The sequence below is a fragment of the Pseudophryne corroboree genome, unplaced genomic scaffold, assembly GCF_028390025.1.
Source record: "Pseudophryne corroboree isolate aPseCor3 unplaced genomic scaffold, aPseCor3.hap2 scaffold_758, whole genome shotgun sequence".
NCBI classification, from domain to species: Eukaryota; Metazoa; Chordata; class Amphibia; order Anura; family Myobatrachidae; genus Pseudophryne; species Pseudophryne corroboree.
In genome coordinates, this window is record NW_026970337.1 from 3,133 (window position 1) to 19,225 (window position 16,093).

At 40.9% G+C, this 16,093-nt stretch overlaps 1 non-coding gene and 1 pseudogene across 1 annotated transcript; one reads left to right on the plus strand and one right to left on the minus strand.

Annotated features, from left to right (window-relative positions):
- Positions 1–10,583: 10,583 nt before the first annotated feature.
- Positions 10,584–10,762, plus strand: LOC135040726 (U1 spliceosomal RNA; annotated as a pseudogene).
- Positions 10,763–12,845: 2,083 nt separating this feature from the next.
- LOC135040657 (U1 spliceosomal RNA) lies at positions 12,846–13,008 on the minus strand. The gene has a single exon (XR_010234508.1). It is a non-coding gene; the product is annotated as a U1 spliceosomal RNA (small nuclear RNA).
- Positions 13,009–16,093: the final 3,085 nt, after the last annotated feature.

Consider the following 16,093-nt stretch of genomic DNA (forward strand, 5'->3'; position numbering starts at 1 on the left):
TACTTTTATTTTGATATCACTATTATTATTAGTATTATCACAGGAGATATTTCCTCTTACTAATCAATTAATTTCTGCATTAAGAATGTCATAGCTTAAATCTCCTGAAACATATTGTCGATTCTAATTATGTTAAATGTATGTTTAGAAAACGCACATTGTCTTTAATCTTATTTTTCTGTTGGATTTTCAGCTTATATAACTGTGATTTGATTAACCATTATCCTCCATAAAAAAATTCTGTTTATTAATTAAACCGTTATTCGATATTTTTGATCTAACACACCATACGCTTTGAACATTACTTTAATTGATTCCATTGTGATCCACATATATTAACTTTCATTTATGGAGGTTTAATAGAATAAGCACTGCCTGGTGGATAGAATTGTTTAACAAAAATTATGCCATAATTAGTGGTCTACGTATATTAACTATTACTTATGGAGCTTCAATAGAATAAGCACAGCCAGGTGGATGGAAGCGCTGAACAAACCTATGCCATAATTAGGCAATTAAGAACTCAGGAAAGGGATTGGTTGATGATCCCCTTTTTAAATGCACCATCTGAACACCACCATAGGCTGCCAGGTGAGCAAGCCCAGGTGGTGAAACGTACGTCCAACTAACGGCCTCACGCACGGACTCCTCACTGCAGGAGGAGCCGTGACCAACAGCAGTCATTCAGAACGGCTGAGCGGCAATGATCCATCGAGTTCGGGGAGATCGCGAGTGGTAATGTACAATAACCTACGGGTCAGACTCACTCACCCGACACTCCCCACACACTCTCTCTCTTCCTGTCAACTTTCACTTTCACGGACAGACACCCGGTCTCCGGTGGCGCATCCGGACCCTGCAAGGCAAGTGGCAACAGGGTCCGCCTAACACCACATACGGCTTCTCAGGCTGCCGTCCGCTGCCTTTCTTTCCACGGCACAACCCACGATCCCACTCTCATCTGTCCTCCGCTCCAATGATGAGGTCAGACAGCAGATGGGATCAGTGAACTGGAGTGCCGACTATCCTTTGCCCTCAGAGTTACAGTCTCACACTTGACCAGTTACCTGCAGGTAATTTTGATAAAATAACAAGTACCAACGCATACAAAAACATGGCAATAAACAAGGCGCAATTATTGGGGATATAAACACCTGTGATTTTGTTTTAACTTGTGCCTATTAAGATAATATCAATTGTTACCTAGCAACAGCAATGTTTTTTATTAGGAGCAGGTCTGTTTTGTGCAATCTCATTGCACAATAAATGTTGTTAAATGATGCAGTGTTATTAACACAATTGTGATTTAGTCTATTACTGTGGGCCTTTTTATTTCATTTTCGGACTCTGGCTCAGACCCAAGTGGCGCATTTAGGACCCTGCAAGGCTCATAAGCATCAGGGCCCATCTAACACCACGTTGGGGTCTCTAGCCAGTGTGCCAGTTCTATCTTTTTTCTGTGACACAGTCGACGGTCCTACTCTCATCTTTCCTCCGCTCATGGATGAGGTTAGACAGCAGATGGGACTAGCAGACTAGAGTGTCACTATCTAATTTTCTACTATCCATGCCAGCATAATCTTGTTTTTTCTTTATTTGCATTTGTTACATACCTGACAAACAACACTAATGTGTCAGTTTTTCATTCAAGATACAAATGAATCATTTTGGAGACAGAATGTTGCAGTAAAACCCAATTGTAACTATGTATTCTCTAACAGACATGGATATTATTTTCTCTTTAACATGGAAGAGATGTTAAAACACAGATTTACTCTGTGAAATATGGGGAGAAGCTGATCTCACATACACAGCAGTATTTTTCTGCAAGGTGTAATTAATTATATCACCAATATCATCTCTGCTGCTCACAGGATATTTTTGATAGATTACTATCATTTTTTGTCATTAATTTCTGTGATTACTGCTGTTCATTGGATAAGTTTGATAGATTACTATCATTTTTCTTATCATCCATTGTTGAGCAAAATATACAAATAATTTTAAGATGATGATATTTGCTCTTTTTTGAATTATTCATATTTTTACCACTGTTTAAAAGGGGAATAAGTAATTGATACGTCTAATATACCCCTGTTATTTTATTTTAGTTGAGTATTGGATAAATAAAAGCTAAGTTTTAATTATAGACAGTTTTCATCTTTTTCACATCATTAATCATCAAAAGAGTGCTCCAAATATAGGAATTTCTTCTATTTGGTAAGATGTGGGCTCTTCCACACCCACCAAATCATTCTGTATCTGGTACACTATTCCTGGGAGCACCTCCAACGTCAGAATAGTTGCCCACTTGGGCTTGATATATTTTTTCTGTTTAGTTGGTTGTTTGAGATTTAGTCATTCAATTATAACCAGTCTGGTGCAGGGTAAACCAAGTTTTGCCACAAAAGTCAATACTGACAAAGGCTAATAATCATTCATCTAGAACGTTTCCTAGAAAAACTTTAAAAAGTCAATAATCTGGAGAATTTTTGTAAGAAACACATTGGTACTTTCCCATGATGAGTGAGTGCTTCAGGATTTCTTGCACTTACATGGGCTATTAACCAAAAGGTTGGTGGTTCAATCCCACCCAGGGATGTAATTGACCTTGTCATCAGATTTTGGTGATCTTTAAGTAGACAAGTCAAAATTTCAAACCCCCTCTTATGGTGTAGGGTACCTGGCCTTCTCTGACGTAATCAGAGTTAGATTTAATTAAGTGATTTTATAAAAAACAGCTAGGAAGCACAATTTAGCAGTGGGTTGCAGAGAAAAAAATAACATTTTAAACCTACCGGTAATTTTTTTTTCTCGTAGTCCGTAGAGGATGATGGGGACTCCGTAAGGACCATGGGGGATAGACGGGCTCCGCAGCAGACATGGGCACTTTAAGAAAGACTTTAGATCTGGGTGTGCACTGGCTCCTCCCTCTATGCCCCTCCTCCATACCTCAGTTAGAGAAACTGTGCCCAGAGGAGACGGACAGTACGAGGAAAGGATTTTTGTTAATCCAAGGTCAAGATTCATACCAGCCACACCAATCACACCGTATAACTTGTGATATACTACCCAGTTAACAGTATGAATCAAATCTAACTCTGATTACATCAGAGAAGGCCAGGTACCCTACACCATAGCAGGGGTTTTCGAAATTTTGACTTGTCTACTTAAAGATCAACAAAATCTGATAATAAGTTCAATTACATCCCTGGGTGGGATTGAACCACCAACCTTTTGGTTAATAGCCGTATACACTAACTGATTGCGCCACAGCGAAACTTTGCAAAAGTACATACTGACAAAGGCTAATAAGCATTCATCTAGAACGTTTCCTATAAAAACTTTAAATAGTCAATAATCTGGAGAGTTTTTGTAAGATGTTTCTTCCATCAACCAATGAAGAAACACATTGGTACTTTCCCATGATGAGTGAGTGCTTCAGGATCTCTTGCACTTACATGTGCAGCAGAGTACTGTAATGGAAGCATGCTGGGTCCATAACCCAGAGGTAGGCAGATTGAAACTATCCTCTGCTATATGACTTGTCTACTTAAATATTACCAAAATTTGATCACAAGGTCAATTACGTCCCTGGATGGGATTGAACCACCAACCTTTTGATTAATAGCTGAACACACTAACCGATTGCGCCACAGAGACACTTTGCAAAAAGTACATACTGACAAAGACTAATAAGCATTCATCTAGAACGTTTCCTAGAAAAACTTTAAAAAGTCAATAACCTGGAGAGTTTTTGTAAGATGTTTCTTCCAGCAACCAATGAAGAAACACATTGGTACTTTCCCATGATGAGTGAGTGCTTCAGGATCTCTTGCACTTACATGTGCAGCAGAGTACTGCAATGGAAGCATGCTGGGCCCATAACCCAGAGGTAGGCAGATTGATACTATCCTTTGCTATATGCATTTTTTTTGTTCATTAAAGTAATCCAAAACTGGGATTGATATTTTAGCTTTTATTTTTACTTAAAGTACAATAACTTTTACCATTTTAATTTGTTTTAATAGTATATTGACAGTGTTGTTTTCTTTCAAAAATCCAATTAATTTTCTTTACCCGATTATTAAAATGGTAAGTGACAAAAACAAACTACATTGTCACCAGAAGAGCAATACAAAATGTACAAGTGATATATTAAAATCATCTTTCCAGCTTGAATTTCAATGATGCATTGGGGCAACGATTTTGTGAGAAACATCTTCACCCTTAAATAAAGATTTTCTTAATTCCTTACCTGTGTGCTAATTAGATATCACCTTGTTTTCACATTAAACAGACTTCCACATGAGAAAGCAGCAAGGATGCAGTGGCGTTAATGTTTCCTGGTGTCAACCTGTATTATTTCAGTAGATATTGAAATGAGGATGCATCTTGCTGCCTTTCCAATGAAGCAAGTTTAATTTAGTAATAGGTGAAAAACCATCCCTACAAATATGTTAATCAGATACTTGGCTTTGTGGACACTTTTCAGAGAACAAATTAGTTAGCATAAAAATAAAGCCAGAAAATGAAGAGCTGTTTAATCACTCAATTGGATTTTTCTGCCAGCATATTTCTTTTTCTCTGCAACCCACTGCTAAATTGTGCTTCCTAGCTGTTTTTTTATAAAATCACTGATTCAAATCTAACTCTGATTACATCAGAGTAGGCCAGGTACCCTACACCATAAGAAGGGGGTTTGAAATTTTGACTTGTCTACTTAAAGATCACCAAAATCTGATAACAAGGTCAATTACATCGCTGGGTGGGATTGAACCACCAACCCTTTGATTAATAACCAAACACACTAACCGATTGCGCCACAGAGACACTTTACAAACATACATACTGACAAAGGCTAATAAGCATTCATCTAGAACGTTTCCTAGAAAAACTTTAAAAAGTCAATAATCTGGAGAGTTTTTGTAAGATGTTTCTTCCATCAACCAACGAAGAAACACATTGGTACTTTCCCATGATGAGTGAGTGCTTCAGGATCTCTTGCACTTACATGTGCAGCAGAGTACTGCAATGGAAACATGCTGGGCCCATAACCCAGAGGTAGGCAGATTGAAACTATCCTCTGCTATATGCATTTTTTTTAGTTAATTAAAGTAATCCAAAACTGGGATTGATATTTTTGCTCTTTTATTTTTACTTAAAGTACAATAACTTTTACCATTTTAATTTGTTTTAATAGTATATTGACAGTATTGTTTTCTTTCAAAAATCCAATTAATTTTCTTTACCCTATTATTAAAATGGTAATTGACAAAAACAAACTACATTGTCACCAGAAGAGCAATACAAAATGTACAAGTGATATATTAAAATCATCTTTCCAGCTTGAATTTCAATGATGCATTGGGGCAACGATTTTGTGAGAAACACCTTCACCCTTAAATAAAGATTTTCTTAATTCCTTACCTGTGTGCTAATTAGATATCACCTTGTTTTCACATTAAACATACTTCCACATGCGAAAGCAGCAAGGATGCAGTGGCGTTAATGTTTCCTGGTGTCAACCTGTATTATTTCAGTAGACATTGAAATGAGGATGCATCTTGCTGCCTTTCCAATGAAGCAAGTTTAATTCAGTAATAGGTGAAAAACCATTCCTACAAAGGTGTTAATCAGAGACTTGGCTTTGTGGACACTTTTCAGAGAGCAAATTTGTTAGCATAAACATAAAATCAGAAAATGAAGAGCTGTTTAAACAGCTACTGCCTGAGGGTCTCTTGACCTGGTGCAATACCTCTGTAGCTTTTTGTTGAGGCGGGACGCCATCATGTCTATCTGGAACAGTCCCCACCGACTTGCAATCTGTGCGAAGACTTCCTGATGGAGTCCCCACTCTCCTGGATGTAGGTCGTGTCTGCTGAGGAAGTCTGCTTCCCAGTTGTCCACTCCCGGAATGAACACTGCTGACAGTGCGCTTACATGATTCTCCACCCAGCGAAGAATTCTGGTGGCTTCCGCCATCGCCACTCTGCTCCTTGTGCCGCCTTGGCGGTTTACATGAACTACTGCGGTGACGTTGTCTGACTGGATCAGAACTGGTTGGTCGCGAAGTAAGGTCTCCGCTTGACATAGGGCGTTGTATATGGCCCTTAGCTCCAGGATGTTGATGTGAAGACAAGTCTCCTGACTTGACCAAAGACCTTGGAAATTTCTTCCCTGTGTGGCTGCTCCCCAACCTCGGAGGCTCGCGTTCGTGGTCACCAGGATCCAGTCCTGAATGCCGAACCTGCGGCCCTCTAGAAGGTGAGCACTCTGCAGCCACCACAGGAGAGATACCCTGGCCCTGGGGGACAGGGTGATCAACTGATGAATCTGTAGATGTGACCCGGACCACTTGTCCAGTAGGTCCCATTGCAAGATCCTCGCATGGAACCTGCCGAAGGGAATGGCCTCGTATGATGCCACCATCATTCCCAGGACTCGAGTGCAGTGATGCACTGACACCTGTTTTGGTTTCAATAGGTTCCTGACCAGAGTCATGAGTTCCTGGGCCTTTTCTATCGGAAGATAAACCCTTTTCTGGTCCGTATCCAGAATAATGCCCAAGCAAAGTCAGACGAGTCGTAGGAACCAACTGCGACTTCGGGATATTGAGAATCCAGCCGTTTTGCTGTAACACCTTCAATGAAAGTTATACGCTGTTCAGCAACTGCTCTCTTGATCTCGCTTTTATGAGGAGATCGTTCAAGTACGGGATAATTGTGACACCTTGCTTTCGCAGGAGCACCATAATTTCTGTCATTACCTTGGTGAAAATTCTCGGAGAAAATTCTGGAGAGACCAAACGGCAACGTCTGAAATTGGTAATGACAATACTGTACCGCAAATCTTAGGTACGCCTGATGAGGTGGATAAATGAGTACATGAAGGTATGCATCCTTTATGTCCAGAGATATCATAAAATCCCCCCCTTCTAGGCTGGCGATGACCGCTCTTAGCGATTCCATCTTGAACTTGAACCTTTTCAAGTATAGGTTCAGGGATTTTAAATTTAATATGGGTCTGACCAAACCGTCCGGTTTTGGGACTACAAACAGGGTCGAATAATTTCCCTTTCCTTGTTGAAGCAGGGGAACCTTGACCACCACCTGTTGAAGATACAATTTGTGAATTGCATTTAACACTATCTCCCTTTCCTGGGGAGAAGATGGTAGGGCCGATTTGAAAAACCGGCGAGGAGGCACCTCTTCGAATTTCAGCTTGTAACCCTGAGAAACAATTTCTATTGCCTAGGGATCCACCTGCGAATGAACCCAGATGTGGCTGAAAACTCGAAGACGTGCCCCCAACTGGGCGGACTCCTTTAGCGGAGCCCCAGCGTCATGCGGTGGATTTTGTAGAGGCCGGGGAGGACTTCTGTTCCTGGGAACTAGCTGTGTTGTGCAGCTTCTTCCCTCTGCCCTTACCTCTGGCAAGAAAGGACGCACCTCGTACTTTCTTGTTTCTCTGTGATCGAAAGGACTGCATTTGATAATGTGGTGCTTTCTTAGGCTGTGAGGGAATATAAGGCAAAAAATTTGATTTACCAGCTGTAGCTGTGGAGACAAGGTCCGAGAGACCTTCCCCAAACAATTCCTCACCCCTGTAAGGTAAAACCTCCATATGCCTTTTTGAGTCGGCATCACCTGTCTATTGCCGGGTCCATAGGACTCGTCTAGCAGAAATCGACATAGCGTTTATTCTAGAACCCAGTAGACTAATGTCACTTTGAGCATCTCTCATATATAGGACAGCATCTTTTATATGCCCTATGGTCAATAACATAGCATCCTTATCTAGGGTCTCAATCTCTGCTGATAAGGTATCTGTCCATGCTGCCACCGCGCTACAACCTCGGCCGACGCAATTGCCGGTCTGAGTAAGGTACCAGAATGTGTGTAAATGGACTTTAGGGTAACCTCCTGCTTGCGGTCAGCAGGGTCCCTGATGGTAGCCGTATCCTGGGATGGCAGCGCTACCTTTTTGGATAAGCGTGTCAATGCTTTATCCACCCTAGGGGAGGATTCCCACCGTATCCTGTCCATTGGCGGGAAAGGATACGCCATAAGAATCCTTTTGGGAATCTGCAGCTTTTTGTCTGGAGATTCCCAAGCTTTTTCACATAATTCGTTCAACTCATGTGAGGGGGGAAAGGTTATCTCAGGTTTCTTTCCCTTATACATGTGTACCCTCGTGTCAGGGACAGGGGACTCTGTGATGTGCAAAACATCTTTTATTGCAATAATCATATATCGAATACATTTAGCCAATTTTGGTTGTAACTTTGCATCATCGTAGTCGACACTGGAGTCAGAATCCGTGTCGGTATCTGTGTCAACTATTTGGGATAGTGGGCGCTTTTGAGACCCCGAAGGTCCCTGCGACATAGGGACAGGCATGGGTTGACTCCCTGACTGTTCCCTAGCTTCAGCTTTGTCTAATCTCTTGTGTAATAAGTTTACATTAGCACTTAAAACATTCCACATATCCATCCAGTCAGGTGTCGGCGTTGTCGATGGAGACACCACATTAATTTGCTCCTGCTCCTCTCTAGGAGAGCCTTCTACCTCAGACATGTCGACACACGTGTACCGACACACCATACACTCAGGGAATCCTCTTATCTGAGGACAGTTCCCCAACAAGGCCCTTTGGAGAGACAGAGAGAGAAAGTATGCCAGCACACACCCCAGCGCTATATGACCCAGGAAAAAAACACAATCATTTTATGTTTACCCAGTAGCGCTGTATTTCCATATATATATGCGCCTAATTATGTGCCCTCTCTTCTTTAAGACCCTCTTTCTACCGTGGTATAAGCAGGGGAGAGTCCATGGAGCTTCCCCTCAGCGGTGCTGTGGAGAAAATGGCGCTGGTGAGTGCTGAGGGAGAAGCCCCACCCCCTCAGCGACGGGCTTCTGTCCCGCTCAAATATAGTAAAAAAATGGCGGGGGCTCTTATATATATATACAGTGCCTAGCTGCATATATATTTATTTTGCCAAAGAGAGGTCTATATTGCTGCCCAGGGCGTCCCCCCTGCGCCCTTCACCCTTACACTGACTGCCGTGTGTGAGGTGTATGGGAGCAATGGAGCACAGCTTTACTGCTGTGCGTTACCTCAGTGAAGATCATGAAGTCTTCCGCCGCCTCTGAAGTCTTCTTTTCTTCTCATACTCACCCGGCTTCTATCTTCCGGCTCTGCGAGGGGGACGGCGGCGCGGCTCTGGGACGGACGGCGAGGGTGAGACCTGCGTACCGATCCCTCTGGAGCTAATGCTGTACAGTAGCCTAAGAAGCAGAGCCTATCAACTCACAGAAGTAGGTGTGCATCTCTCCCCTCCGCCCCTCGATGCAGGGAGTCTGTTGCCAGCAGGCTCCCTGAAAATAAAAAAATCTAACAAATATACTTTCTGTCAGGAAACTCAGGAGAGCTCCCTGAAAAGCACCCAGTCTCCTCTGGGCACAGTAGTAAACTGAGGTCTGGAGGAGGGGCATAGAGGGAGGAGCCAGTGCACACCCAGATCTAAAGTCTTTCTTAAAGTGCCCATGTCTCCTGCGGAGCCCGTCTATCCCCCATGGTCCTTACGGAGTCCCCAGCATCCTCTAGGACGTAAGAGAAAAATTATGCTGGCAGAAAAATCCAATTGAGTGATTAAACAGCTCCAGAGCTGCTCTGTAAGGCAAGTAAAAGGGTGTGGGCCCTGCAGCACTACCTGTAGTTTGCATTGTGCATTGGAAGCCTAGTTTGCTGTCTGTTTCCACTTCTTTTTTCTTGAGCCCCTCCCGTCTATACCCTTGTGCACTATCCTGACTTCTCCTCCCGTCTGCTTACTTTGTACCTTCCAATGCACAATGCAAACTACAGGTAGTGCTGCAGGGCCCACACCCTTTTACTTGCCTTACAGAGCAGCTCTTGAGCTGTTACAGTGCCCAGCTGCTGCAAGAAATCAGCGTGAATGCTTCAGGGGCTGGGGCATGGCCAACATGAGCCCCACACCGAAGGAGGGTGGGGGTGTTTAATGCAAACTAGGGGTCTCGCACAATGCGAACTACAGGTAGTGCTGCAGGGCCCACACCCTTTTACTTGCATTACAGAGCAGCTCTGGAGCTGTTACAGTGCCCAGCTGCTGCAAGAAATCAGCTTGAATCCTTCAGGGGCTGGGGCATAGCCAACATGAGCCCCACACCGACGGAGGGTGGAGGTGTTTAATGCGAACTAGGGGTCATCCAAGTGCCGCAAAAGGCCGCCATGCCCTGCACGCCCCTTTTCTCTTTTCATATGCAGACGAGGGTTGAAGCCAACTTTGACCCACTGCTTGGATGACATCGCCATATGCAAATCCATCTGCTGCAGGCCTTCCCCCAAGAATGCTTGCACTAGTTGTTGCATTTGGTTTGTTGTTTGGGGGTGCTTCAGTATTAGGCAGCCTTCTGCCCTCCCATGTTCATCTGAAAATATGTGTTCTCCCTGCAGTTGTTGTCCCCAGATGAGAGTTCCCTTGTGCTGCCTCAGTTGAATCTCCTTTACTTGACAGAGATGTGCCTGAGCAGCGGCCCTCCCCAGCCCTATCCCAAATCATACTTATTTTGCATAGGAGATACCATGGTCATGAAGACTGTTCTCCCAGGGTGCGGTTCATTCATTGCATTCTGGGTATGCTGACCCCTGTGATTTCCCCAAATGTGGGAAACTCGACTGCATTATTTAATGCGAACTAGGGGTCATCCAAGCACCGCAAAAGGCCGCCATGCCCTGCATACCCCTTTTCTCTTTTCATAAGCAGACGAGGTTTGAAGCCAACCTTGACCCACTGCTTGGATGACATCACTTGCTGCCTTTCCAATGAAGCAAGTTTAATTTAATAATAGGTGAAAAACCATCCCTACAAAGGTGTTAATCAGATACTTGGCTTTGTGGACACTTTTCAGAGCACAAATTTGTTAGCATAAAAATAAAGCCAGAAAATGAAGAGCTGTTTAATCACTCAATTGGATTTTTCTGCCAGCATATTTCTTTTTCTCTGCAACCCACTGCTAAATTGTGCTTTGTGGCTGTTTTTTTTATAAAATCACTTAATCAAATCTAACTCTGATTACATCAGAGAAGGCCAGGTACCCTACACCATAAGAGGTGGTTTGAAATTTTTACTTGTCTACTTAAAGATCACCAAAATCTGATAACAAGGTCAATTACGTCCCTAGGTGGGATTGAACCACCAACCTTTTGGTTAACAACTGAACACGCTAACTGTTTGTGCCTCAGAGACACTTTGCGAAAGTACATACTGACAAAGGCTAATAAGCATTCATCTAGAACGTTTCCTAGAAAAACTTTAAAAAGTCAATAATCTGGAGAGTTTTTGTAAGATGTTTCTTCCATCAACCAATGAAGAAACACATTGGTACTTTCCCATGATGAGTGAGTGCTTCAGGATCTCTTGCACTTACATGTGCAGCAGAGTACTGTAATGGAAGCATGCTGGGTCCATAACCCAGAGGTAGGCAGATTGAAACTATCCTCTGCTATATGCATTGTTTTTTGTTAATTAAAGTAATCCAAAACTGGGATTGATATTTTTGCTCTTTTATTTTTACTTAAAGTACAATAACTTTTACCATTTTAATTTGTTTTAATAGTATATTGACAGTATTGTTTTCTTTCAAAAATCCACTTAATTTTCTTTACCCTATTATTAAAATGGTAATTGACAAAAACAAACTACATTGTCACCAGAAGAGCAGTACAAAATATACAAGTGATATATTAAAATCATCTTTCCAGCTTTAATTTCAATGATGCCTTGGTGCAACAATTTTGTGAGAAACATCTTCACCCATAAAGAAAGATTTTCTTAATTCCTTACCTGTGTGCTGATTAGATATCACCTTGTTTTCACATTAAACAGACTTCCCCTTGAGGAAGCAGCAAGGATGCAGTGACGTTTATGTTTCCTGGTGTCAACCTGTATTATTTCAGTAGACATTGAAATGAGGATGCATCTTGCTGCCTTTCCAATGAAGCAAGTTTAATTCAGTAATAGGTGAAAAACCATTCCTACTAAAGGTGTTAATCAGAGACTTGGCTTTGTGGACACTTTTCAGAGAGCAAATTTGTTAGCATAAACATAAAATCAGAAAATGAAGAGCTGTTTAATCACTCAATTGGACTTTTCTGCAGGCATAATTTTTTTTCTCTGCAACCCACTGCTAAATTGTGCTTCCTAGCTGTTTTTTATAAAATCACTTAATCAAATCTAACTCTGATTACATCAGAGAAGGCCGGGTACCCTACACCATAAGAGGGGGTTTGAAATTTTGACTTGTCTACTTAAAGATCACCAAAATCTGATAACAAGGTCAATTACGTCCCTGGGTGGGATTGAATCACCAACCTTTAGGTTAATAGCCATACACACTAACTGATTGCGCCATAGCGACACTTTGCGAAAGTACATACTGACAAAGGCTAATAAGCATTCATCTAGAACGTTTCCTAGAAAAACTTTAAAAAGTCAATAATCTGGAGAATTTTTGTAAGAAACACATTGGTACTTTCCCATGATGAGTGAGTGCTTCAGGATCTCTTGCACTTACATGGGCTATTAACCAAAAGGTTCCCACCCAGTGATGTAATTGACCTTGTGATCAGATTTTGGTGATCTTTAAGTAGACAAGTCAAAATTTCAAACCCCCTCTTATGGTGTAGGGTACCTGGCCTTCTCTGACGTAATCAGAGTTAGATTTAATTAAGGTGCGCAAGGGCATAGAAGGGAGCGGTTTAAGAAAAGAGAAGTGGAAACAGACAGCAAACTAGGCTGGAGAGAGACCTGAGACAAAGAGATCTGAATTATACGAGAGCCGACCAGGGGAAACACAAATTATGCAGTCAAGTTTCCCACATTTGGGGAAATCGCAGGAGCAGCACACCCAGAGTGCAATGGGTGAGCCTTGCCCTGGGAGAAGCACCTTCATGATCATAGTATCTCACCTGGCAGGTAAGTAGGAGTTGGGCTAGTGCTGGGGAGGGTCGCTGCTCGGGTACGCCCCTGTCAAGTGAAGGAGATCCAACTGAGGCAGCACAAGGGAACTCTCGAAAGAAGAACAAGGCTAGAGGAAGATCTGAGACAAAGAAATCTGACTTTTACCAGAGCTGACCAGAGGAAAGCACAAACACAGTACCCCACTACCACCAGGAAACATTAACGCCACTGCATCCTTGCTGCTTTCTCATGTGGTAGTCTATTTAATGTGAAAACAAGGTGATATCTAATTAGCACACAGAAAAGAAAATTAAGTGAATTTTTGAAAGAAAACAATACTGTCAATATACTATTAAAACAAATTAAAATGGTAAAAGTTATTGTACTTTAAGTAAAAATAAAAGAGCAAAAATGTCAATCCCAGTTTTGGATTACTTTAATTAACAAAAAAAATGCATATAGCAGAGGATAGTTTCAATCTGCCTACCTCTGGGTTATGGACCCAGCATGCTTCCATTACAGTACTCTGCTGCACATGTATGTGCAAGAGATCCTGAAGCACTCACTCATCATGGGAAAGTACCAATGTGTTTCTTCATTGGTTGATGGAAGAAACATCTTACAAAAACTCTCCACATTATTGACTTTTTAAAATGTTTCTAGGAAACGTTCTAGATGAATGCTTATTAGGCTTTTTCAGTATATGCTTTTGCAAAGTGTCGCTGTGGCGCAATCAGTTAGTGTGTAAGGCTATTAACCCAAAAGGTTGGTGGTTCAATCCCACCCAGGGACGTAATTGACCTTGTTATCAGATTTTGGTGATCTTTATGTAGACAAGTCAAAATTTCAAACCCCCTCTTATGGTGTAGGGTACCTGGCCTTCTCTGATGTAATCAGAGTTAGATTTGATTCAGTGATTTTATAAAAACAGCTAGGAAGCACAATTTAGCAGTGGGTTGCAGAGAAAAAGAAATATGCTGGCAAAAAAATCCAATTGAGTGATTAAACAGCTCTTCATTTTCTGGCTTTATTTTTATGCTAACAAATTTGTTCTCTGAAAAGTGTCCACAAAGCCAAGTCTCTGATTAACACCTTTGTAGGGATGGTTTTTCACCTATTACTAAATTAAACTTGCTTCATTGGAAAGGCAGCAAGATGCATCCTCATTTCAATATCTACAGAAATAATACAGGTTGACACCAGGAAACATTAACGCCACTGCATCCTTGCTGCTTTCTCATGTGGAAGTCTGTTTAATGTGAAAACAAGGTGATATCTAATTAGCACACAGGTAAGGAATTAAGAAAATCTTTATTTAAGGGTGAAGATGTTTCTCACAAAATCGTTGCCCCAATGCATCATTGAAATTCAAGCTGGAAAGATGATTTTAATATATCACTTGTACATTTTGTATTGCTCTTCTGGTGACAATGTAGTTTGTTTTTGTCAATTACCATTTTAATAATCGGGTAAAGAAAATTAATTGGATTTTTGAAAGAAAACAATACTGTCAATATACTATTAAAACAAATTAAAATGGTAAAAGTTATTGTACTTTAAGTAAAAATAAAAGAGCAAAAATATCAATCCCAGTTTTGGATTACTTTAATTAACAAAAAAAAATGCATATAGCAAAGGATAGTTTCAATCTGCCTACCTCTGGGTTATGGACCCAGCATGCTTCCATTACAGTACTCTGCTGCACATGTAAGTGCAAGAGGTCCTGAAGCACTCACTTATCATGGGAAAGTACCAATGTGTTTCTTCATTGGTTGATGGAAGAAACATCTTACAAAAACTCTCCACATTATTGACTTTTTAAAATGTTTCTAGGAAATGTTCTAGATATATGCTTATTAGCCTTTGTCAGTATGTACTTTTGCAAAGTGTCACTGTGGCGCAATCAGTTAGTGTGTATGGTTATTAACCAAAAGGTTGGTGGTTCAATCCCACCCAGGGACGTAATTGACCTTGTTATCAGATTTTGGTGATCTTTAAGTAGACAAGTCAAAATTTCAAACCCCCTGTTATGGTGTAGGGTACCTGGCCTTCTCTGATGTAATCAGAGTTAGATTTGATTCAGTGATTTTATAAAAACAGCTAGGAAGCACAATTTAGCAGTGGGTTGCAGAGAAAAAGAAATATGCTGGCAAAAAAATCCAATTGAGTGATTAAACAGCTCTTCATTTTCTGGCTTTATTTTTATGCTAACAAATTTGTTCTCTGAAAAGTGTCCACAAAGCCAAGTCTCTGATTAACACCTTTGTAGGGATGGTTTTTCACCTATTACTAAATTAAACTTGCTTCATTGGAAAGGCAGCAAGATGCATCCTCATTTCAATGTCTACTGAAATAATACAGGTTGACACCAGGAAACATTAACGCCACTGCATCCTTGCTGCTTTCGCATGTGGAAGTCTGTTTAATGTGAAAACAAGGTGATATCTAATTAGCACACAGGTAAGGAATTAAGAAAATCTTTATTTAAGGGTGAAGGTGTTTCTCACAAAATCGTTGCCCCAATGCATCATTGAAATTCAAGCTGGAAAGATGATTTTAATATATCACTTGTACATTTTGTATTGCTCTTCTGGTGACAATGTCGTTTGTTTTTGTCAATTACCATTTTAATAATAGGGTAAAGAAAATTAAGTGGATTTTTGAAAGAAAACAATACTGTCAATATACTATTAAAACAAATTAAAATGGTAAAAGTTATTGTACTTTAAGTAAAAATAAAAGAACAAAAATATCAATCCCAGTTTTGGATTACTTTAATTAACAAAAAAAAATGCATATAGCAGAGGATAGTTTCAATCTGCCTACCTCTGGGTTATGGGCCCAGCATTTTTCCATTGCAGTACTCTGCTGCACATGTAAGTGCAAGAGATCCTGAAGCACTCACTCATCATGGGAAAGTACCAATGTGTTTCTTCGTTGGTTGATGGAAGAAACATCTTACAAAAACTCTCCAGATTATTGACTTTTTAAAGTTTTTCTAGGAAACGTTCTAGATGAATGCTTATTAGCCTTTGTCAGTATGCACGTTTGTAAAGTGTCTCTGTGGCGCAATCTGTTAGTGTGTTTGGTTATTAATCAAAGGGTTGG